The 25,488-nt window shown below is 46.7% G+C and overlaps 1 protein-coding gene and 1 non-coding gene across 2 annotated transcripts in view; one reads left to right on the top strand and one right to left on the bottom strand.

Moving 5' to 3' along the window:
* The window catches only part of LOC126213235 (insulin-like growth factor 2 mRNA-binding protein 1), a 920,751-nt gene that overhangs the window by 840,584 nt on the left and 54,679 nt on the right, over positions 1–25,488 (bottom strand). The gene's annotated exons all lie outside the window — the stretch shown is intronic.
* Trnas-cga (transfer RNA serine (anticodon CGA)) lies at positions 1,325–1,399 on the top strand. Its single transcript has one exon. It is a non-coding gene; the product is annotated as a tRNA-Ser (tRNA).

Here is a 25,488-nt window from a genome sequence, read left to right as displayed (position 1 = left end):
TTCATCTGTAAAGGAGACCGCTTATAAAACACTAATACGACCTATTCTTGAGTACTGCTCCAGCGTTTGGGTTCCCTATCAGGTCCGATTGAGGGAGGACATAGAAGCAATTCAGAGGCGGGCTGCTACATTTGTTACTGGTAGGTTTGATCATAGCGCGAGTGTTCCGGAAATGCTTCAGGAACTCGGGTGGGAGTCTCTGGAGGAAAGGAGGCGTTCTTTTCGTGAATCACTACTGAGGAAATTTAGAGAACCAGCATTTGAGGCTGACTGCAGTATAATTTTACTGCCGCCAACTTACATTTCGCGGAAAGACCATAAAGATAAGATAAGAGAGATTAGGGTTCGTACAGAGGCATATAGGCAGTCATTTTTCCCTCGTTCTGTTTGGGAGTGGAACAGAGAGAGAAGATGCTAGTTGTGGTACGAGGTACCCTCCGCTACGCACCGTATGTATGTAGATGTATGTAATTGTAGATGTAGATGAAGAACATTGCTTATTTTGCATGTCGCCCTTTGCTCGCGACACATCTGTGTAACACAAAGTATTGTAATTGCTCATTTTGTAATAAAACTCATTAATACTATTTGTTTGAATGTTTAGCGATCTGAGAAAGCAGATTTCCTAGACACCCTATATTCGACGGCTAGCCAGGATTTAACATTATATGTACTCCAGAATGAGATTTTCACTCTGCAGCGGAGTGTGCGCTGATATGAAACTTCCTGGCAGATTAAAACTGTGTCCCCGACCGAGACTCGAACTCGGGTCCCGAGTTCGAGTCTCGGTCGGGGACACAGTTTTAATCTGCCAGGAAGTTTCATATCAGCGCACACTCCGCTGCAGAGTGAAAATCTCATTCTGGAAACATCCCCCAGGCTGTGGCTAAGCCATGTCTCCGCAATATCCTTTCTTTCAGGAGTGCTAGTTCTGCAAGGTTCGCAGGAGAGCTTCTGTAAAGTTTGGAAGGTAGGAGACGAGGTACTGGCAGAAGTAAAGCTGTGAGTACCGGGCGTGAGTCGTGCTTCGGTAGCTCAGTTGGTAGAGCACTTGCCCGCGAAGGCAAAGGTCCCGAGTTCGAGTCTCGGTCGGGCACACAGTTTTAATCTGCCAGGAAGTTTCATATCAGCGCACACTCCGCTGCAGAGTGAAAATCTCATTCTGGAAACATCCCCCAGGCTGTGGCTAAGCCATGTCTCCGCAATATCCTTTCTTTCAGGAGTGCTAGTTCTGCAAGGTTCGCAGGAGAGCTTCTGCAAAGTTTGGAAGGTAGGAGACGAGATACTGGCAGAAGTAAAGCTGTGGGTACCGGGCGTGAGTCGTGCTTCGGTAGCTCAGTTGGTAGAGCACTTGCCCGCGAAAGGCAAAGGTCCCGAGTTCGAGTCTCGGTCGGGGACACAGTTTTAATCTGCCAGGAAGTTTCATTATATATACTTTGTATGTTTCTACACAAACAATTTTAACCGTATGAAGCTCAGTGATACCCGGTGTTTGGATATGAGGAGCAAGTGCAGCAATGATGAGAACATCTGCAAACTGTTGGGCCCACCACGTTAAGGTGACCGGATACAAAAACATGTTTTGTGACCCTTTGAAGGCAGCGCTAGTCACTATACGTAACGCGTCGGTCTGCGAGACACGCCACCGTCTATGCACTGATAAGGGAGGTTCAAGAAAACGTTTACAAAGTGACATGGCACATCGGGCATGCAACAAGGACCATTATTCGTTCAGCCGAGGCTACTAAATGGCATTGCAGTTATTTAGTCGCGTGCTACAAATGGACGCCCACCGCAGGAAAGGCTCACAGTTTTTTCCAGATGCATCGAGACACGCCTGACACCGACGCTGCAGTCAACGGCGCACCCTCTCAAAGATAAATGGTGTATCTCGAAGACATCTTGCTGTCGCAACAATTCTGCCCACTAGGCCCTCTGGCGACGTAACAGGTGTTTCATATACGAGATCCTACAGAGAACCCCACAGGAAAAAATCGATTGGGGACAGGTCTGGTGATCGTAATGGCTGTGCGACTGGCCCTTCGCGACTGCTCCAGCACCTGGGAAAGGCTGCCTGCACATGTGTGCTCACTTTTCTGCTGAAATGCGCGGAGGCTCCGTCGTGCTGAAATCAAGTGCGGCGACGAATAGGCATGGGAACATTATTCAGCAAGTCCGCCAGAATACGAGACAGGTGTGACCATCAAGTCGGTACACGAGATTGCACGGCCCAATTAAACTCTCTCTGACGCTGCCACCCGGCCCAATTAAACTATCTCTAACCCTGCCATCCGAAGCGTGACCGTAGCGCTCTCGTGACGGTTGCGAACCCCGATTCCTTATTGCATGCCCGATGTACCATGTCAGTTTGTAAACTTTTTTTTAACACCCAGTGTAATGATTCATTAGCGTCTTTAAGATTTATAAACAAAACTTCTACGAGTAAGGACTCTAACGAAATGTATAGCATTAGGTCTTAAAAAGGAGGTTGAATCATCTAGAACTTGGTTACCCTTTAAGATTAGTAACGTAATAGGAAGCAGTAGGTATGTTCCGGCGTAACAAGCGCAGGCACGAAGATCAAGAGCGATACAGCAGAGAGGGCTGTGAGACGACGTCAACCAATAGCACGCTTTCTAGGACGTCACCACGACGGGAGCGGCATTTACACGAAAAGAATAAAAGCGACGCGTCGCAACCCGCGGCCGCACTGGAAGAGCCGTGACTTGTGATCCATTTCAGTTACTTGCATGGAAATTGTGTATTTCGACGGACACTGATTATTTGCAAGTCGCCAACTGCTTGCGCCACCACCTCGTACATACACAATTTAAGTATTGTCAATTCAGTTACTGTAATAAACTACATTAATATAATTTGCTTGCCGGCCGCGGTGGCTAAGCGGTTCTAGACGCTTCAGTCCGGAACCGCGCGACTGCTACGGTCACAGGTTCGAATCCTGCCTCGGGCATGGATGTGTGGGATGTCCTTAGGCTTAAGTAGTTCTAAGTTCTAGGGGACTGATGACCACAGATGTTAAGTCCCATAGTGCTCAGAGCCATTTGAACCATTTTTATAATTTGCTTGTATGTTTTCTAGCTATCCGAGAAAACAACTTCCTAGGCACCCTATATTACAGGAGTGGGTGGATCCCACAAGGTGTTAGACAAGTAAATCAGTGCGAAGAACCAGGAAAAAATCAATACAATATCAAAGGTCTTGCAATTTGAAAGTAGGACAATGCGGTTCCATACGACCTATTAGTAACAAGCACTGTTAGAAATAGCTAACATCTAGGTATCGTTTGATAACTACTTGACGAAGATTAGCACATCTCTCACACATAGGGCAACAAGTGCATTTTCCCTTTCTTTTGAGGGGGGGGGGGGGGGGGGGGCCGCTACGGCAGAGTCAGTCTTCTGACTGGTTCCATGCGGCCTCTCCTGCGCTAACCTCTTCATCTCAGAATAGCACTTGCAACCTAAGTCCTCAGTACTTCCTGGATGTAACCCAATTGCTGTCTTCCTGTACAGTTTTTACCCTCTACAGATCCCTCTACTGCCACGAAAGTTATTCCCTGCCCACATTCCTTATCAATCCACGTGATTTTCAACATCCTTCTGTAGAATGAGATTTTCACTCTGCAGCAGAGTGTGCGCTGATATGAAACTTCTTGGCAGATTAAAACTGTGTGCCCGACCGAGACTCGAACTCGGGACCTTTGCCTTTCGCAAGCAAGTGCTCCACCATCTGAGCTACTCAAGCACGACTCACGAGCCGTTCTCACAGCTTCAGTTCTGTCAGTACCTCGTCTCCTGCCTTCCAAACTTCACAGAAGCTCTCCTGCGAACCTTGCAGAACTAGCACTCCTGAAAGAAAGGAGATTGCGGAGACTTAGCTTAGCCACAGCCTGGGGGATGTTTCCAGAATGAGATTTTCACTCTGCAGAGGATTGAGCGCTGATATGAAACTTCCTGGCAGATTAAAACTGTGTGCCGGACCGAGACTCGAACTCGTGATCTTTGCCTTTCGCGAAAGGCAAGGGTCCCGAGTTCGAGTCTCGGTCCGGCACACAGTTTTAATCTGGCAGGAAGTTTCATCCTTCTGTAGTACCACATCTCAAATTATTCTGTTCCCTTCTTTTCCAGTTTTCCCACAGTCCGTGTCTCACTCACGTACAATGCTTCGCTCCAAACATACATTCTCATAAATTTCTTCCTCAAATTGAGACGTATGCTTGATGCTAGTAGACTTCTTTAGGCCAGGAATTCCCTCTTTGTCAGCGTTAGTCTGCTTTTTACGTCCTCCTTACTACTTCTGTCATGTGTTATTTCGCTTCCAAAGTAACAGAATTCCTTCATTTCATTTACTTCGTTGTCACCAGTTTTGATGTTAAGCTTATCGCTATTCTCATTTCTGCTACTCTTCATTACTTCCGTCTTTCTTGGGTTTACCCTAATTCCATATTCTCTTTATCCCATTCAAAAGGTCCTGTAATTCTTCTTTCACTATCACTTAGATTCGCAATGTCATCAACCAAACTTATCATCGATATCGTTTCACCCTGAATCTTAATCTCAGCATTTTCAATAACAAATTAATAAAAACGTAAAGAAGTGAAGAGTAGGGAAAGGGGATCCGGGCACCTATCAGTGGATATATGGGGTGCGCCTCCCGTGCACTTTTATGACGGCCTGAGCTGTGTTGAGGGCACTTTCGATGAGGGATCTGAATGTCTGTGGAGGAATGGCATTCTGAAGAGCCGAAACCAGAGACAGTAGCGATGCTGGACGCCAGGGTTTGGAGCGAAGCCGACGTTCTGATTCATCCCACAGGCGTCCTTTTGGCTTCAGGTTGGGGCTCCAGGCAGGCCAGCCCATTTCAGATCGAAGCTGGACTGCTGGAATTGCTGCAGTATGATCCCAAATATTCTGCTGCCGTTCGTGAAGACTTTAGAGGGTTGTCACGACGTGCATTAGACTTGACCGCTCCCCACACAAAGCAATCGCACTCTGTTAGATCAGGTGACGCGGATGGCCAGCTAGGGCCGTGACCAGACTGATCTTTGTTAACAACTGTCAGGCGTGAAGATTGAAATGTGCTTCAAGGTTCGGCCGACTGTAGGGGCGGTTGCTCCATCCTGTTGGACGTATCTGTAGGTCGTTTCCTCTTCCGTTAATGCTGCCACAAATGGTTTCGATATGGTTTCCACTCGTCCAGGACGCTTTTATTTGCCCCACCCTGTACAAACAGAGACGATGGTCTAAAGGAAACAATAAATAACAAAATCTCCGTGTGAGCTCCAGTCTAATTTCATATTCGCAATAGTTTCGCAAGACGTACGTGGGAGATTGACTCTTCCACACTGATGCTTATAAATTAAGGATAATTACAGAGTGTGGTGCCACACAACGTGGCTCTACACAAAACTGGCGCTAATAGCACAGGCACATATGGAACACACACGACACAGATCTGTAAGTCCACGGTATTGGTGACAAGTTGAGAAAACCGCCCCGAAACACGTATTCTACAAAACGACACTGTTTCCTGCACATGTACCCCGACATCAATATGGGATATGATCACCGTGCACACGTACACAGGCCGCACAACGGGTTGGCATACTCTGGATCAGGTGGTCGAGCAGCTGCTGGGGTATAGCCTCCCATTCTTGCGCCAGTGCCTGTCGGAGCTCCTGAAGCGTCCTACGTGTTTGAAGACGTGTAGCGATACCTCGACCGAGAGCATCCCAGACGTGCTCGATGGGGTTTAGGTCTGGAGAACAGGCAGGCCACTCCATTTTTTCTGTTTCAAGGTACTCCTCCAGGATGGCAGCTCGGTGGGGCCATGCATTACCATCCATCAGGAGGAAGGTGTGGGACCCACTGCACCCCTGAAAAGGCGGACATACTGGTGCAAAATGACGTCCCAATACACCTAACCTGTTAAGAGTTCCTCTGTCAAAGACATGCAGAGGTGTACGTGCACCAATCATAATCCCACCCCACACCATCAAAACACGACCTCCATACTGGTCCCTTTCAAGGACATTAAGGGGTTGTTGGTTCCTGGTTCACGCCAGATGAAAACCTGGCGAGAATCACTGTTCAGACTATACCTGGACTCATCCGTGAACATAACCTGGGACCACTGTTCCGATGACAATGTACTATGTTCTTGACACCGGGCTTTACGGGTTCTCCTGTGTCCAGGGGTCAGTGGAATGCACCGTGTCTCTGTTCAGTCGTCTGTAGAATGTGTGTCTGGAGACAACTGTTCCAGTGGCTGCAGTAAGACCCCGAGGGAGGCTACCTGCAGCACTCCGTGGCCGTCTGCAGGCACTGATGGTGAGATATCGGCCTTCTGGTGGTGTTGTACACTGTGGACGTCCCGTACTGTAGCGCCTGGACACGTTTCCTGTCTGCTGGAATCGTTGCCATAATCTTGAGATCACACTTTGTGGCACACGGAGGGCCCATGCTACGGCCTGCTGTGTTTGACCAGCCTCCAGTCGTCTTAGTATTATACCCCTCATAACGCCATCAATATGTGTTCTTTGAGCCATTTTCAACACACAGTCACAATTAGCACGTCTGAAAACGTCTGCACACTTACTCGCTGCACCGTACTCTGACATGCACCAACACACCACTGTGCATGTGGTCATTTGCACCGCATGGTCATGCCCCGAGGTAATTTAAACCCGCAAACCGACCACCAGAGCGTTGTTTCACCATGTATCAGCATTATCCTTTATTTATGAGGATGAGTGTAGAAACGTATGCTATGGAAATTTTAGCAGTGATTCGTGCCGTGAAACACAATGCCTCTCTTGTAGCGTGTGCCACTGGGGCACCGTGACGCTTTCGTCGTGCATGTGACTACTTCTAGCGATTATTCTGCTCAGACATCTAGATCTTCGGATGAAGTTTTGTCAACATCGAAACCACCAGACGACCAAAAATAGCTAATTGTTCTACGCCCTCCCTGACGGTAATACGTCTTTCAGCAGGATAACTGCCCTTGCCTCAAAGCCAGAAAAACGCTGCAGTATTTTGAACAGCATGATAATATCTCGGCCACCAGATTCGCATGTTCTGGTCCGATATAACATATCTGCGACGCTACCGGGCAAGCTGATGCTGAATGTATTTTGGGACTGCCACGGTGAAGTGGCAACAAGTTACGCTCTACTACTGAAATCTCGTGACGAGGTGTCGGGGGTCTGTCAAGGCGAATCCTCGCGGGAGCTGTCCAAGGAGTGTTTTCGTTCCAAGACAAACCATTCTGCACGCCACAGAGCCACACACGCTGCTTATGTGGGCTACCAAATTTTGGCTCGTCCCTATGTCCTCCTGGCGTATCACCCACTAATTCGAATGAAGAAACCATTCCGTTACAGGTATTTTTAGTATGACGACGAAATTTGTTTACTAATAAATTTGTGTTTGAATAGGTTCTCCATGAGCAAAAACAATTTTCCTTCACTTTTCTACCCAGACAAGCTGAAGTTACAGCATTATCTGCCTTTTCCGTGTAGTAGGAAAAATTTCTTGTTTTTAAGTACTCACAAATTTGTAAACAGAAATTTCTTTTACGCAATCTTTTAACACATGGTGCGGTTTCTGTGGATGTTTGTTCTTTGCGTTACAGCTATTTCATTTCGCAGTTTGTCACTTGCAACCGCAGATGAGTTAACACAGAAAACATTTTTACCTCGAAAATTTACGGCTACAAAAGTTAGAGTCAATGTAGATTGATTCATACAAAGAAGAAGATAGCAACCAGCCACTATTAGTAAAGCTATTTATTTAAGTAAATAGCGCCGTAACCGGTTTCGAACTGACAAGTTCATCATCACATGGCTGTTCACAAGATTCACAAGATGCACTTTACATAATCGTCAGTTTTAGATTTTTATTCTCCTGCTGTAGCGAAATATTGTTGGTGTGTTGGTGCGCTACGGTAGAAAACAATGTTAGAAGCGCCCTATGTGAACATAACTAACCTCCAAACGATGTAATACAGAGTAAACAAATATGTGAGGTTAAGTGGTTATAGTACTTACATCGAAAATTCCGCGAAATTTTGTTGCAAGATTGTATTTTTGAAATATTGAAAAGTATATGCAGCACTTATACGATTTGCATATTACCATATTGTGCAAAGCACTACACGCAAACGCATATACACACACCAAAAAGTATTTGCCACATGTGAATTGACACAAAGGTTGCGGTTTCACAAATACAATAGTGCCAGAGATGTTCTCTCTCAGAGATGTGATATTCAAATCATATAAGTGCTGCATATACTTTGCAATATTTCAAAAATGCAATCCTGCAACAAACTTTCGTGGAATTTTCGATGTAAGTACTATAACCACTTAACCTCACATAATTGTTTACTCCGTATTACATCGTTTGGAGGGTAGTTATGGTCGTTCACATAGGGCGCTTTTCTACCGTAGGACACTAACACAACAAGAATGTTTCCCTACAGTGGGAGAATAAAAATCTAAAACTGACGATTATGTAAAGTGCATCTTGTGAATAGACGTCTGATGATGAAAATGTCAGTTCGAAACCGGTTACGGCGCTATTGTCTTGAATAAATAGCAGTATTAATAGTGGCTGGCTGGTGTCTTCTTCTTTGTAAGAATCAGCCTACATTAATTGTACACAGCCACGGTCTCACCATGTCAGTTTTAGACAAAATAGAATGTCAGTGTGTTGCAATTAAACGTATTTTATTCTCCATGAAAGACTGTGCGTGAAACCAAGCTGACAAACAGTCAAATGTGTTCTGAACGGCAATCTGGAATCTTGTTTTGGCCTTAGACTTTGAAAGGTGTCTGTCTGTCTGTCTCTCTCTCTCTCTCTCTCTCTCTCTCTCTCTCTCTCTCTCACACACACACACACACACACACACACACACTTTCATGTAAAGTAAAATAAGTTAAACTGGAACACACTAACATTTCCACACAAATTTCTGATTAAAAATATCTCTGTATAAAGTTTCTTATACCTGCAAACAAATGCAAATAAACTGTTAAAGAAAAACAAACAAAAAGAAAATATTCATTCATTTCTTGCTCTTTAGCCTGGCCAAATACGCCACAGAAACTGCAGCACGTGTTAACATTTCAAATTAATGAACACTTCACTTAAAAACTGATATTCTATATGTACAGACAGAAACAAGCAATTTTTCCTGATATTTAAGAGAAAGAAAAAAAGCCCACTGACGATGCTATAAATTTCAGCGAAATATTTCCGGGTGAAAAAGAAGGAAAGCAAAGGAAGAAATTTTGTCAAAATGCGGATTTCTGCAAGCAAGGTCTTAGCTAAGTCAGCCTCCTTTGGGAAAATAGTGTCGCACTGAAGTGTTAACATATAGCGAAGTACTGGCACCGTCACCAAGTCTCATAGTGGCAACTTGATTTTTTCGAGGTGATAATCAAAACTTGTTTTAGTAAGGTGCTGAACTTTGTTGTATCTGATCACATTCATGGATAATGAGAGGTTGTGTACCAATGGACAAGTAGCTGCCAAGACGGAAACATCGATAGTCTCAAAACGGATGATTTTGACGTGCATCTTTGTTACTTGCTCTTCTGCCAATTAGGGAGTGCTAGCCACTGGAGCAGTGCAAGCCAATTCCAACGGCTGTCTGCCCCATACCACACCGCGTGAGCCACAAAGGCCAGTGTGTGTGTGTGTGTGTGTGTGCGTGTGAGGAGAAATGCAGCAACTGCGCACTTGAGAGCAGTGCAGTGAGTGTACGTGTGTAAAGGAAAGTTGTACCGCGAGACAATGGCGTTCCCGCGTGAGCGCGTCAGAGGTGCGAAAAAAGAAAAAGGAAAAAGCGGCGTGGAGGCGAGGAGAGTAGAGCTTAAAGCGGACGTGCGCGGCGCTGCGCTGTGCCGCCACCACTTCGATCGATTCACCGGTCGCCGCGACGCCACCCGACGCTGCCGCTGTCGAGCAAAACAAACCGCGCCTTCGTTCTCGGAGCCCCGTATCGCACAGACCGCGCCGGAGTGTACATCTATCTGTCCCATTTGACAGGGAACACTAGCGGTGTCCCATCCGACTGGCGTCATTCTAGCGATATGTCGCATTTGACTGAAATCGTTCTAGCGACGTGTCACATGTGACTGACATCGTTCTAGTGACGTCACCTACTTGCCTGGCGTCATTCAGCAACGAGCCCCATTTAACTGGCATCAACCTAACGATGATAGACACACGCACGTATAACACGAACACGCTAACGCGCCGGTTCCAGGATTCGGGGATGAGAGCCTGCCCTGAATCGAACCCACCTCATGGACTGAAGACAAGTGCTGGTGAGCTGTCCTGCCTGAATGAGGTCTTCAGGTAGTTCCACTCATCTAACTAGGTGAATACCGGGCTGATACCCACTTCCCACCTCAGACACAAGACGCTCTCATACTGGAACTTGATAGTAAGGAGACAAGATACACAGACCCTGTCCCACTGGGAGCGGAAGGGCATCCACTGACCAACCGTCACTAACATTGCCGAAACCCATATAATAATGCCGACTCCGTATAGAAACAGTAAAGGCGGCGAGGAAGACGTCGGCGAGGAGGAGGTAGAAGAAGAAGCAGAAAAGAAAGAAGATTATAGCGACGACACAGGCCACAAATAGGGAAAATAACAGACATGAAAGTGTTAGACAAAGGACTGTGGGAAAGAGAAGCTCGGAAACGAACAACCTACTAGGCTGTTCGCATTCTACTGACTGCAGAATCTGTGGAAATTTGATGGGCAATTTATTTATTTAATCGTGTCTGAGCTACATCTGTAATTAATTAATACGCTATATATGCTAGATTACAAATACAAGTAAATGATAGTTATTCATTCATATATACATTCATGATCTTCACATATTGTAAGTCGTCATTATTGTCTAAAGCGAGGCTCATATCTCTCTCCAGTGTTCGGCACACTTCACTGCGGCGTCGCTGGCCAACCACAGGTCTTGGAAAGTGCATGGGGCCAGCAAAGATGGACAGGTCAGCAGGTGTGTCACGGTTTGTTTTCCTCCACATTGGCAGGGCTCTTCTTCGGCGTATCCCCACTTGATCAGGTTATCCTGTGATCTTCCCATTTGACATCTAAGTCTATTTAGGCTCTTCCAGACTCTCCATTCCAATTGTGATCCAGCAGGAAGTTTTTCTTTAATGTTCCAACTTTTCAGACTGTCTTTATCCAATTTCTGTTTCCACATTGATTCTCTAGTTGTAGACTGACTTTCGGTTAGTGGACATTCAACTTTTATGAAGTCTTTCCTAGATTTAAGTCTTGCCTCCGCTGGCTGATGTGCGTACAGGGGATGTCTTCTATATTCGCACTGCCTGCTTCGTTCGGCCATCGCCAATGTTTGCCGTCTGATCTGTGGGGGGGCTATTCCAGAACACATATAAAGGAGATCACGGTTTGTAGGCTTCAGGCATCCCGTGATTAATTGACATGAGGCATTCAGTGCTGCGTCTAGCTTCTGAGCATGTGTCGATCTTCTCCAGACAGGGCATGCATATTCAGCTGGAGCAAAGCACAATGCCAGGGATGATGCACGTAGAATTTCAGGGTTTGCTCCCCAGTGTGAGTTGGTAAGTTTACGAATTATGCCGTTCCGTGTGTTGACTTTCGCTCTAGTTTTCTCTACGTGTTTCTTGTAAGACAATGTTCGATCTAACGTGACTCCAAGATAAACTGGGTTTGGGCAGTGTTGAAGTTTAACTGACTTCCATTCCAATTGTAATTCCCTGTTTGCTTCTTTGTTGTTTAGATGAAATAAACAAGTCTGCGTCTTTGCTGGATTAGGTCGAAGCTGGTTCCCGTTGTAATATTCAGTTAGTTCTTCTAAGCCATCTGTTAGGTTTCTCTCAATCTGTTTGATAAATCTAGATTGGCATGCAATGGCTACATCATCAGCATAGATAAAGCTTCTTGTCGTCGGTCCAACTGGTTGGTCATTTGTATACAGATTAAAAAGTAGGGGGGACAAAACACTACCTTGTGGGAGCCCGTTCTTCTGGTTCCTCCAGCGACTTCTTTGTTCTTGAAATTCCACATAGTATCTTCTGTTGGAGATCAGTGATCTCACAACTTCAGTAAGGTGGTAGTTTCCCGTCATGATGGGCAATGAACCACGAGTAGGCGACAAGGTGTTGGACGTCGATGCCTCATCACAGAATGCGATAGTCGGAGGCTTTCACACTCTGTAAGGAAAGATAGGCGGCGATCTGGGGCAGATTTAATGGCAGTGTACAATGGTGGTGTAAGCACAAGCGTTTCGAACCACGCCGATTAATGCATGTTATTGAACATGGTGCTCTGCAGCAGACAAGCCCTGTCTATGTGATGACCCAAAGACCTCGTCAATTATGATTGCAGTAGGCATGAAGTAATTGAGATTGGAACGTAGATCAATAGAAACATGTTGCCTGGTCTTTGGCTCACTTTTATTGTATCACCAGGTCGGTACTCATGTAGGAAATGTCGTTATCCACCCAAATACCTGTTCTAGAGGAACTCAGCTGACAGAGAAAGCAGTATGTTGTGGGGGACATTCACCTGGGCTTCCATGAGTCCTGTAGCACTAATCGAATGCACCACGACAACAGTGGAGTATGTGATCATTACTATGGCTCAAATGGTTCAAATGGCTCTGAGCACTATGCGACTTAACTTCTGAGGTCACCAGTCGCCTGGAACTTAGAACTAATTAAACCTAACTAACCTAAGGGCATCACACACATCCATGCTCGAGGCAGGATTCGAACCTGCGACCGTAGTGTCATTACTATGGACCGCCAGCATGCTTTCATGCTCAATGTCTTCTCCGAGTACAATGCATCTTCCACCAGAATAGATGTCTGTATCACCTCTTTGAGGAACGTGAAAGCAACGTGATGTCTCGGTCACCAAATCTGACTGGTCTGAACACGATGGAGGACATCTGGAACACTTTCTGACACCAGCTATGGATCCACAAACCAATGGCTCGCAATTTCAGGGAACTGCATGATGTGAGCGTAGATATCTGGAGCCAAATACCCCCAGAAACTTACAAGACTTGTCCCGTCCCTGCCACGCAGAATCACTGCTGCATTGTATTCTATAGTTGAACCAAGACGCTGTTAAACAGGTACTCATAACGATCTGGCTCACAGTGTATGAGACACGGAATTAAAAAGTGCCTTGTTCAGCACTGCACGCTACACACAGGCATTGGCCTGCCGTAAATACAACAAGACATTTTTCAATTGTAGAATATTTCTTTTTCAGCCAAATCGGGAGCCACGACTTCAGCATACTAATGATTGTATTAAAAGCACTCTCGAACATCATTACACTTCAAACTAACCAAAGAAAATACTAGCATCTCCTTAACTCACTGGTCTCTTTGGAGTGCAGACGATCGCTACCAGATGATCACGCGACCCTCTACCACTCACGCAAATCACGACAGTGAAGTGGTGTGTATGGAACAGTCGGTTGTACAGAACTAGTGCAATAAGATGGGTCGACATGAAGCTATGACAGAATTCCAGGAAGGAGCTATCGCCTTTGAACGTGTCCGTGAACAACTGTGAATGAAGTTTTTTGGTGTACCTGTGTTGACTATCAAACGTGTCTACGTGGAAAGATGGCACCACTCAGGCGTAAGAAAACTAGTCGTAAATACACTCCTGGAAATGGAAAAAAGAACACATTGACACCGGTGTGTCAGACCCACCATACTTGCTCCGGACACTGCGAGAGGGCTGTACAAGCAATGATCACACGCACGGCACAGCGGACACACCAGGAACCGCGGTGTTGGCCGTCGAATGGCGCTAGCTGCGCAGCATTTGTGCACCGCCGCCGTCAGTGTCAGCCAGTTTGCCGTGGCATACGGAGCTCCATCGCAGTCTTTAACACTGGTAGCATGCCGCGACAGCGTGGACGTGAACCGTATGTGCAGTTGACGGACTTTGAGCGAGGGCGTATAGTGGGCATGCGGGAGGCCGGATGGACGTACCGCCGAATTGCTCAACACGTGGGGCGTGAGGTCTCCACAGTACATCGATGTTGTCGCCAGTGGTCGGCGGAAGGTGCACGTGCCCGTCGACCTGGGACCGGACCGCAGCGACGCACGGATGCACGCCAAGACCGTAGGATCCTACGCAGTGCCGTAGGGGACCGCACCGCCACTTCCCAGCAAATTAGGGACACTGTTGCTCCTGGGGTATCGGCGAGGACCATTCGCAACCGTCTCCATGAAGCTGGGCTACGGTCCCGCACACCGTTAGGCCGTCTTCCGCTCACGCCCCAACATCGTGCAGCCCGCCTCCAGTGGTGTCGCGACAGGCGTGAATGGAGGGACGAATGGAGACGTGTCGTCTTCAGCGATGAGAGTCGCTTCTGCCTCGGTGCCAATGATGGTCGTATGCGTGTTTGGCGCCGTGCAGGTGAGCGCCACAATCGGGACTGCATACGACCGAGGCACACAGGGCCAACACCCGGCATCATGGTGTGGGGAGCGATCTCCTACACTGGCCGTACACCACTGGTGATCGTCGAGGGGACACTGAATAGTGCACGGTACATCCAAACCGTCATCGAACCCATCGTTCTACCATTCCTAGACCGGCAAGGGAACTTGCTGTTCCAACAGGACAATGCACGTCCGCATGTATCCCGTGCCACCCAACGTGCTCTAGAAGGTGTAAGTCAACTACCCTGGCCAGCAAGATCTCCGGATCTGTCCCCCATTGAGCATGTTTGGGACTGGATGAAGCGTCGTCTCACGCGGTCTGCACGTCCAGCACGATCGCTGGTCCAACTGAGGCGCCAGGTGGAAATGGCATGGCAAGCCGTTCCACAGGACTACATCCAGCATCTCTACGATCGTCTCCATGGGAGAATAGCAGCCTGCATTGCTGCGAAAGGTGGATATACACTGTACTAGTGCCGACATTGTGCATGCTCTGTTGCCTGTGTCTATGTTCCTGTGGTTCTGTCAGTGTGATCATGTGATGTATCTGACCCCAGGAATGTGTCAATAAAGTTTCCCCTTCCTGGGACAATGAATTCACGGTGTTCTTATTTCAATTTCCAGGAGTGTAGATCCGAACTGGTAGGGACCAGAGAAGAATATTACGCATTGTCAATAGCAGTTGGTTTCAGTCCCGACAGAAATTGATGCTGTCAGTGAATGGAGATCTATATTAAACAATTTGAGGAGCGAAACACTACGAAGAGAACTGCATGAAATGGACATATGGCAGAGGGGAAATCGGGCATTTTTCACAGCAGCAAATAAAGATGCTTGTCATCAGTGGCTCACACAGCTCGCCATTTTGCTTGTTTTCATATGATGCAAAGAGTCGACTGCGCCGAAGACCCAGTGAATCGTATTAACCCACAATGTGTGGAGAGAGTACATTCTCTGACCAAAGTATCGGGATACCACTATATAATGCAGAACTAACCTCTAATAACGTGAGAGACGCATACACCAGGATAAAAGGATGTGGGGAAGATTGTGCTATCACTAGGGAAGCAGTAAATGGAAAATTGGTCGGTCAGGAGATCTCAGTGTCTCAAAGGGTAGACATTCGATATCACACGAGCAACAAATCTATCAAGGACAACCCAAGTCGACTGTCCTCCCCAACACAAACTTCAGTTCATATCTTCAGCATTCTTCCTCCCTTACATTGTCACCATTGCCAGGGCTCTCCGGCATTGGAATAGCACCGCAGCGTTGGATGTAATGTGGAAGTCCTGTACGATAGGTGATCTTATAATTAAATTTTCCCCGAGACATTTAACCCTCATCTTTATCTACGATAGTGATGGAAACAGAGGAAACCAATTACAATTTGTGCCACGTTCGGGACTCGAACCCAGGTCTTCTTGTTTACTAAGCAAAAATGGTAAACCATTACAGCACTGCAGCACTATAGTGAACATGACTGCACGAACCACCCAGGCCGAGTGCCCTCCCCAACACATATTTCAGTTCGTATCTTCCCCTTATTTTCCTCCTTACATTGTCACTATCGTACAAGACTTCCCCATTACGTCCAACGCTGGGGTGTTATTCCTTTGCTGGAGAGCCCTAGCAATAGTGACAATGTAAGGAGGAAAGTATGCTGAAGTTTGTGTCGGGGAAGGCACTCGACCTGCGTAGTTCGTCCAGCAATGTTGACAATAGTGCTGCGGTAGTGTACCGGTTATCATTTCTGCCTAGTAAACAAGGAGACCTGGGTTCGAGTCGCAGCCGTGGCTCTATCAAGGACAGTTCATCCCTTCTGAAGCTGATAAATTGGCTATTGGTGGTATGGTGGCGAAGTGGAATCACTATATATATATATATATATATATATATATATATATATATATAGGGTGTTTCAAAAATGACCGGTATATTTGAAACGGCAATAAAAACTAAACGAGCAGCGATAGAAATACACCGTTTGTTGCAATATGCTTGGGACAACAATACATTTTCAGGCGGTCAAACTTTCGAAATTACAGTAGTTACAATTCTCAATAACAGATGGCGCTGCAAGTGATGTGAAAGATATGGAAGACAACGCAGTCTGTGGGTGCGCCATTCTGTACGTCGTCTTTCTGCTGTAAGCGTGTGCTGTTCACAACATGCAAGTGTGCTGTAGACAACATGGTTCATTCCTTAGAACAGAGGATTTTTCTGGTGTTGGAATTCCACCGCCTAGAACACAGTGTTGTTGCAACAAGACGAAGTTTTCAACGGAGGTTTAATGTAACCAAAGGGCCGAAAAGCGATACAATAAAGGATCTGTTTGAAAAATTTCAACGGACTGGGAACGTGACGGATGAACGTGCTGGAAAGGTAGGGCGACCGCGTACGGCAACCACAGAGGGCAACGCGCAGCTAGTGCAGCAGGTGATCCGACAGCGGCCTCGGGTTTCCGTTCGCCGTGTTGCAGCTGCGGTCCAAATGACGCCAACGTCCACGTATCGTCTCGTGCGCCAGAGTTTACACCTCTATCCGTACAAAATTCAAACGCGGCAACCCCTCAGCGCCGCTACCATTGCTGCACGAGAGACATTCGCTAACGATATAGTGCACAGGATTGATGACGACGATATGCATGTGGGCAGCATTTGGTTTACTGACGAAGCTTATTTTTACCTGGACGGCTTCGTCAATAAACAGAACTGGCGCATATGGGGAACCGAAAAGCCCCACGTTGCAGTCCCATCGTCCCTGCATCCTCAAAAAGTACTGGTCTGGGCCGCCATTTCTTCCAAAGGAATCATTGGCCCATTTTTCAGATCCGAAACGATTACTGCATCACGCTATCTGGACATTCTTCGTGAATTTGTGGCGGTACAAACTGACTTAGACGACACTGCGAACACCTCGTGGTTTATGCAAGATGGTGCCCGGCCACATCGCACGGCCGACGTCTTTAATTTCCTGAATGAATATTTCGATGATCGTGTGATTGCTTTGGGCTATCCGAAACATACAGGAGGCGGCGTGGATTGGCCTCCCTATTCGCCAGACATGAACCCCTGTGACTTCTTTCTGTGGGGACACTTGAAAGACCAGGTGTACCGCCAGAATCCAGAAACAATTGAACAGCTGAAGCAGTACATCTCATCTGCATGTGAAGCCATTCCGCCAGACACGTTGTCAAAGGTTTCGGGTAATTTCATTCAGAGACTACGCCATATTATTGCTACGCATGGTGGATATGTGGAAAATATCGTACTATAGAGTTTCCCCAGACCGCAGCGCCATCTGTTGTTGAAAATTGTAACTACTGTAATTTCGAAAGTTTGTCTGCCTGAAAATGTACTGTTGTCCCAAGCATATTGCAACAAACGGTGTATTTCTATCGCTGCTCGTTTAGTTTTTATTGCCGTTTCAAATATACCGGTCATTTTTGAAACTCCCTGTATATCGTGTGACGAGGGCCTCCCGTCGGGTAGATCGTTCGCCTGGTGCAAGTCTTTCGATTTGACGCCATTTCGGCGACTTGAGCGGGATGAAATGATGATGATTAGGACAACACAACACCCAGTCCCTGAGCGGTGAAAATCTTTGGATTGACAGTCTGTCGCACCGACCACTCAGCCACCGGGGGCGGACAGTGGAACCACTAAGGAACAAAAAATGGTTCAAATGGCTCTGAGCACTATGGGACTTAACTGCTGAAGTCATCAGTCCCCTAGAACTTAGAACTACTTAAACCTAACTAACCTAAGGACATCACACACATCCATGCCCGAGGCAGGATTCGAACCTGCGACCGTAGCGCTCGCGCAGTTCCAGACTGTAGCGCCTAGAACCGCTCGGCCACTCGGCCGGCAAGGAACAACCACAGCTAAACGGGGACCAGGTAGACCTCTCCTACTAATGGAGAGGGAATGCCGAGCATTGTGCAGGGTGGCTGTAAGAAATCGCATGAAATACGTGGAAGGAATCACTCGTAAGTTCCAAAGTGCTACCAGCAGACCACATAGCACAATGCCTGTGCGTAGGAAGTAAAAAGGAATGGGGTACAATGGTCGAGAGCTCCTCATAAGCCACTCATTTCTGTAGCCAATGTTAAGTGATACTTTAGGAGGTGTAAATACAGACACCACTGGTCAGTGCGTAACTGGAAGCGATTTGGAATGAATCGCGAATCTCTTGCCCAACGTAAAGTCCCGAACGACTGGAAAAAAGCGCAGGTGACGCCTGTATGTAAGAAGGGTAGAGGGACGGATCCTCAAAACTACAGACCAATATCCTTAACATCGGTTTGTTGCAGGATAATCGAACATATTCTCAGTTCGAATATAACGAATTTCCTTGAGACAGAAAAGTTGCTGTCCATGCATCAGCACGGCTTTAGAAAGCATCGCTCCTGCGAAACGCAACTCGTCCTCTTTTTCACATGATATCTTGCGAACCATGGATGAAGGGTATCATATTCCTTGACTTCCGGAAAGCGTTTGACTCGGTGCCCCACTGCAGACTCCTAACTAAGGTACGAGCATATGGGATTAGTTCCCAAATATGTGAGTGGCTCGAAGACTTCTTAAGTAATGGAACCCAGTACGTTGTCCTGGATGGTGAGTGTCCATCGGAGGTGAGGGTATCATCTGGAGTGCCCCAGGGAAGTGTGGTAGGTCCGCTGTTGTTTTCTATCTACATAAATGGTCTTTTGGATAGGGTGGATAGCAATGTGCGGCTGTTTGCTGATGATGCTGTGGTGTACGGGAAGGTGTCGTCGTTGAGGGACGGTAGGAGGATACAAGATGACTTGGACAGGACTTGTGATTGGTATAAAGATTGGCAGCTAACTCTAAATATAGATAAATGTTGGTTGGTTGGGTTGGTTGGTTTGGGAAAGGAGACCAGACAGCGAGGTCATCGGTCTCATCGGATTAGGGAAGGATGGGGAAGGAAGTCGGCCGTGCCCTTCGAAAGGAACTATCCCGGCATTTGCCTGGAGCGATTTAGGGAAATCACGGAAAACCTAAATCAGGATGGCCGGACGCGGGATTGAACCGTCGTCCTCACGAATGCGAGTCCAGTGTCTAACCACTGCGCCACCTCGCTCGGTAGATAAATGTAAATTAATGCAGATGAATAGGAAAAAGAATCCCGTAATGTTTGAAAACTCCATTAGTAGTGTAGCGCTTGACACAGTCACGTCGATTACATATTTGGGCGTAACATTGCAGAGTGATATGAAGTGGGACAAGCATGTGATGGCAGTTCTGGGGAAGGTGGATAGTCGTCTTCGGTTCATCGGTAGAATTTTGGGACGAAGTGGTTCATCTGTAAAGGAGACTGCTTACAAAACACTAACACGACCCATTCTTGAGTACTGCTCGAGCGTTTGGGATCCCTATCAGGTCGGATTGAGGGAGGACATAGAAGCAATTCAGAGGCGGGCTGCTAGATTTGTTACTGGTAGGTTTGATAATCACGCGAGTGTTACGGAAATGCTTCAGGAACTCGGGTGGGAGTCTCTGGAGGAAAGGAGGCGCTCTTTTCGTGAATCGCTACTGAGGAAATTTAGAGAACCAGCATTTGAGGCTGACTGCAGTACAATTTTACTGCCGCCAACTTATATTTCGCGGAAAGACCACAAAGATAAGATAAGAGAGATTAGGGCTCGTACAGAGGCATATAGACAGTCATTTTTCCCTCGTTCTGTTTGGGAGTGGAACAGGGAGAGAAGATGCTAGTTGTGGTACGAGGCAGCCTCCACCACGCACCGTATGGTGGATTGCGGAGTATGGATGTAGATGTAGATGTAGGAATCACGCTATATCCTTTGACAATCCGAAGGAAAGATTTGGGTTTATCGAATGCGTGGGTGCATGTAATGCCAACAGTAAAGTAGGGAGAAAGTGGTATTACGACAAGAGCGTGTTTTTCGTCGTTAGGCTGGGGTCCCTTATACCATTTAAAAAAGCTTTAAATACGGGAGATATGACAGAATTTCACAGCATTGTGTACTGCGTACAGGGGAGGAAAATTCAGAGACGGAAATTGTTTGTATCAACATAACAATGCATCCTGTCGTAAACCAGAATCTGTGGGGCTATGGTTTGTGGTCAGTAATATTCCTGAAATGGACCGGCCTACCGAGAGTTCAGATCTGGAACCAATCAAACACATATGGGTTGAGTTAGAAGATGGACTTCGCTCCTGATACCAGTAACCAACGTCACTAACTTCCCTAATTTCAGCTCTCGGAAAAAAAAAAAAAGAATGTGCTGCCATTCCGCCACAGGAGTTCAGACACCTCGCTCGAAAGTGTCCCAAGCAGAGCTGCCGGCGTTGTAAAAGTGAAGGGTGAACACACCCTATGTAAACATCCAGTAATAGGTGACTGGATACTTTTGATAATGATAGTGTTCTTCTGGCAGGATGCGGTTCAGTGATGATTTGGGGGTGTTCTCTTGACTATAGCTTGGGCCCAGTCACTCCAGGTTACTGGGAACATGAACTACGCTAATTCAGCATCCTCTGTTGCCATTTGTTCTACTGTATTAGGGTGAGTATGCTGCGGATATTCTCGTCTTTCAATATGGCAGAAATCTTCTTCTATGAACACTCCGCACCCTATCTGACCTCGTCTGACCCGCAAAATAGACCTGTAGTGTCGGCAGACTTGCCAACACTACGCACACTAATTGAAAGAGGCGGCCAAGATGCACGCGCTAACTCGCGAAGGATGGAGTGAGGTCTGAAACAGGATACGTAATGAATGCTATAAAGAAAAGTACGTAGCTTCTGGACTACTTAACTTTAATCCATCCTTTGTATACATCGTTCTTGATGAGACATCTGGAGATTGTGGCGATACAAGTGAGACTCTTTAGATACAAGCTATCTAAGGCTAATGGCGCCTTGCTAGGTCGTAGCCATGGACTTAGCTGAAGGCTATTCTGTCTCTCGGCAAATGAGAGAAAGGCTTCGTCAGTGTAGTCGCTAGCAACGTCGTCGTACAACTGGGGCGAGTGCTCGTACGTCTCTCGAGACCTGCCGTGTGGTGGCGCTCGGTCTGCGATCACTGCCAGTGGCGACACGCGGGTCCGACACGTACTAATGGACCGCGGCCGATTTAAAGCTACCACCTAGCACGTGTGGTGTCTGGCGGTGACACCACAAGACCTCTCCCAATCCTCTAGAAAACGTCTGTGTTATTTGGAATATGTGAAGGTACGAGATTTTCCAGGTACTTTGTAGCAAAAGCTTGGATAAAAATAATTTCGTTGAGTGGAAGTGAAATCTCGTACTAATTTTGAATACAAATGAACGAGCTTTATTAGCAGAATTATATTCATTTTTGTTATCCGGAATAATCGTTCAGAAAATGAAGTTTTAATTATTATGTAAGAAGATTCATTTGGGGACAAGTCCTGTTTTGCAAATTTTATTAGTTGCATGAGGTATTCTGCCTGGTCTCCGTCCGGTCCAGGAGTGTTGAAGACGTACTTAACAGTCTTGACGGGCAAAATAATCAACGGTGGCAAAGAGTCTTGTACGCCGTCAAGGTATATCAATGACAAGAAGTTTATATTAATAATGTATATATGTATGTACTGAGAAAATGCTTGTTTCTCGTTACCCAGAAGATCTCCTGTAACCAGATATTTATCATCTAATATGTTTTGTATTTAATGCCGCAATAAAAGCTTTTTTTAAGATCGGAGTTGCCAAGTCCTGGTTTTTAGCAAAAATTAAATAATTCTACTGATAAAACAAGGTGGCGGTTCGCAGACTACTCCGAGCTGAAAACACAAAGAGGTAACTTAAGAAATAAGCGAGCCATCGCGAATGCGGAAAACGTACCAACCAACATCCCCGAAGGTTGATAGCTCTGTGGGATCTAATCATTAATGACTAGCTTAAACTGGGTATAGTATATCTAAAGAAACATGTGGACCCTCTTCTTCCCTGAATTGATGCCAATATCAAGACTAGAGCCGGTTTTACACGGGTTATCCGTATGTCTCCAGGGAGTGACTGTGCTATTTTATCAAATGTACCCGAACAACTGTTAGTTGACGTTAACGGGGTGTGTCAACCCTTCACCTTGAACTATGCTGGGACACATCAAATGAGGTATCTGAATGAATGTCTGTAGGCGAATGGCAGCCCTTCTGGTCAACAGCCGAAATCAGAGGTAGTAGTGATGTTGGATGCTGGTGTCTGGAGATAAATCGAAGTTCTGACTCATTCCAAAGCTGTTCATCCGATTCAAATAGGGTCTCTGGACCGCGTGGTCCAGTGCGCCTTGTCATGATTCGCATGGCACACTTTCCCCCCGTCCCATTGGAGGTTCGATTCCCCCTTCGGGCATATGTGTGTGTGTGTGTGTGTGTGTGTGTGTGTGTGTGTGTGTGTAGTCCTTAGTTTAAGTTAGATGCCGGCCGGTGTGGCCGTGCGGTTAAAGGCGCTTCAGTCTGGAACCGCGTGACCGCTACGGTCGCAGGTTCGAATCCTGCCTCGGGCATGGATGTGTGTGATGTCCTTAGGTTAGTTAGGTTTAATTAGTTCTAAGTTCTAGGCGACTGATGACCTCAGCAGTTGAGTCGCATAGTGCTCAGAGCCATTTGAACCATTTTTAAGTTAGATTAAGTTTTGTATAAGCTTAGGGACCGATGACCTCAGCAGTTTGGTCCCATAGGATCTTACCACAAATTTCCAAAATTTCCCTGTCACACTGCTACGATCAGTCAACGTCTCTGAACTATTCCTCTAATGTACGCAGAACGCAATGCTGTGAAATCTGTTCATATCTTTCAGCATTTAGTATTTTCTTAAATCTAATGGTGGGACCCACCTTAAGCACAAAACACACCCCAATAATGTAACACCACCTCGTCCGTATTTCATTGTTCACACCACACATGATGGCAGACGATGTTTTCCAGGCTTTCGTCAAACTCGAACCTTCCCTTCACACTGTACAGCAGGATTCATCACCCCAAATCACTGGAGTCCAGTAATCCATTGTCCAGGGGCGTCACTCTTTACACCACATCAAGCATCGCTTAGCCCTGCCTACAGAAATATGTGGCTTATGTGGAGCTACTCGACTATTGCTAGCGTCTTTTTAACATTATGCAAGACGGACTGCTAGCAGCACTTTCGCACTCGCGGGTTATTCCTTCCGCTGATTTCTTTATCCGTATCCGTATGTATGAGGGCTACATAGTCTTGGTTTAGTTGTGATTGTTCCTTTGTTTCCACTTCACATCACTAAGACTGAACGATGCCAGCTTTAGAGGGGTTGAAATTTCCCTGATGCATTTGATGTCCGTCTGACATGCAATGACTAGTCCACATTTGTACTGGCAGATCCACATCTTGTGACATCTATTGATCAGTTCCGCATTACAAAGATATGTCCAGATACTTTTGATCAAATGGTGTACACTGATACGACAGTAAGTATCACATCCTTACACCGCCCACAAACACGGAGATTTTAGGACCATGTTACATACACTATGTGGTCAAAAGTATTCGGACACCTGGCTGAAAATTACCTACAAGTTCGTGGCGCCCCCCATCGACAATGCCAGAAGTCAATATCGTGTTGGTCCACCCTTAGCCTTGACGATAGCTTCCATTCTCGCAGGCATACGTTCAATCAAGTGCTGGAAAGTTTCTTGGGAAATGGCAACCCATTCTTCACGGAGTGCTGCACTCAGGAGATGTATCGATGTCGGTCGGTGAGGCCTGGCACGAAGTAGGCGTTCCAAAACATTCCAAAATTGTTCTATAGGATTCAGTCCGGACTCTGTCCAGGCCAGACCATCAAGGGACGTAATTGTCGTGTAACCACACCGCCCGAGGCCGTGCTTTATGAACAGGTGCTCGATCGTGTTGAGAGATGCAATCGCCATCCCCGAACTGCTCTTCAACAGTGGGAAGCAATAAGGTGCTTCAAAAATCAATGTAGGCCTGTGCTGTGATAGTGCCACGCAAAGCAACAAGGGGTGCAAGCCCCCAAGGGGTGCAAGCCCCCACCATGAAAAACACGACTACACCATATCACCACCGTCTCCGAATTTTACTGTTAGCATTACACATTCTGGCAGATGACGTTCGCCGAGCATTCGCCACACCCACACCCTGCCATCGGATCGCTACATTGTGCACCGTGATTCGTCATTCCACACAACGTTTTTGCACTGTTCAATCGACCAGTGTTTACGCTCCTTACAGCAAGTGAGGCGTCGTTTGGCATTTACCGGCCTCATGTGTGGCTTATAAGCAGCCGCTCGACCATGAAATACAACTTTTCTCACCTCTCTCGTGTCATAGAAGTTGTAGTGGATCCTGATGCAGTTTAGAATTTCTGTATGACGGTCTGGATAGATGTCAGCCTATTACACATTACGACCCTCTTCAACTGTCGGCGGTCTCTGTCAGTCAACAGACGAGGTCGGCCTGTACGCTTTTGCGCTGTACGTGTCCCTTCACGTTTTCCACTTGACTATCAGATCGGAAAAAATGGACCTAGAGATGTTTAGGAGTGTGGAAATCTCGCGTACGGACGTATGACGCAAGTGACACCTAATCACCTGACCACGTTCGAAGTTCGTGAGTTCCGCGGAGTGCCCCACTCTGCTTTCTCATGATGTTGTTGGAGTGTCCGGATAGTTTTGATCACATAGTGTACCTCAAGATACATAGGGCAGGGTAATAAAACACAAATACACTCCTGGAAATGGAAAAAAGAACACATTGACACCGGTGTGTCAGACCCACCATACTTGCTCCGGACACTGCGAGAGGGCTGTACAAGCAATGATCACACGCACGGCACAGCGGACACACCAGGAACCGCGGTGTTGGCCGTCGAATGGCGCTAGCTGCGCAGCATTTGTGCACCGCCGCCGTCAGTGTCAGCCAGTTTGCCGTGGCATACGGAGCTCCATC

The sequence above is a fragment of the Schistocerca nitens genome, chromosome 11, assembly GCF_023898315.1.
Source record: "Schistocerca nitens isolate TAMUIC-IGC-003100 chromosome 11, iqSchNite1.1, whole genome shotgun sequence".
Classification (NCBI taxonomy): Eukaryota; Metazoa; Arthropoda; class Insecta; order Orthoptera; family Acrididae; genus Schistocerca; species Schistocerca nitens.
The sequence above is the reverse complement of the archived record's forward strand: the minus strand, read 5'-3'. Positions and strand labels throughout refer to the sequence as shown.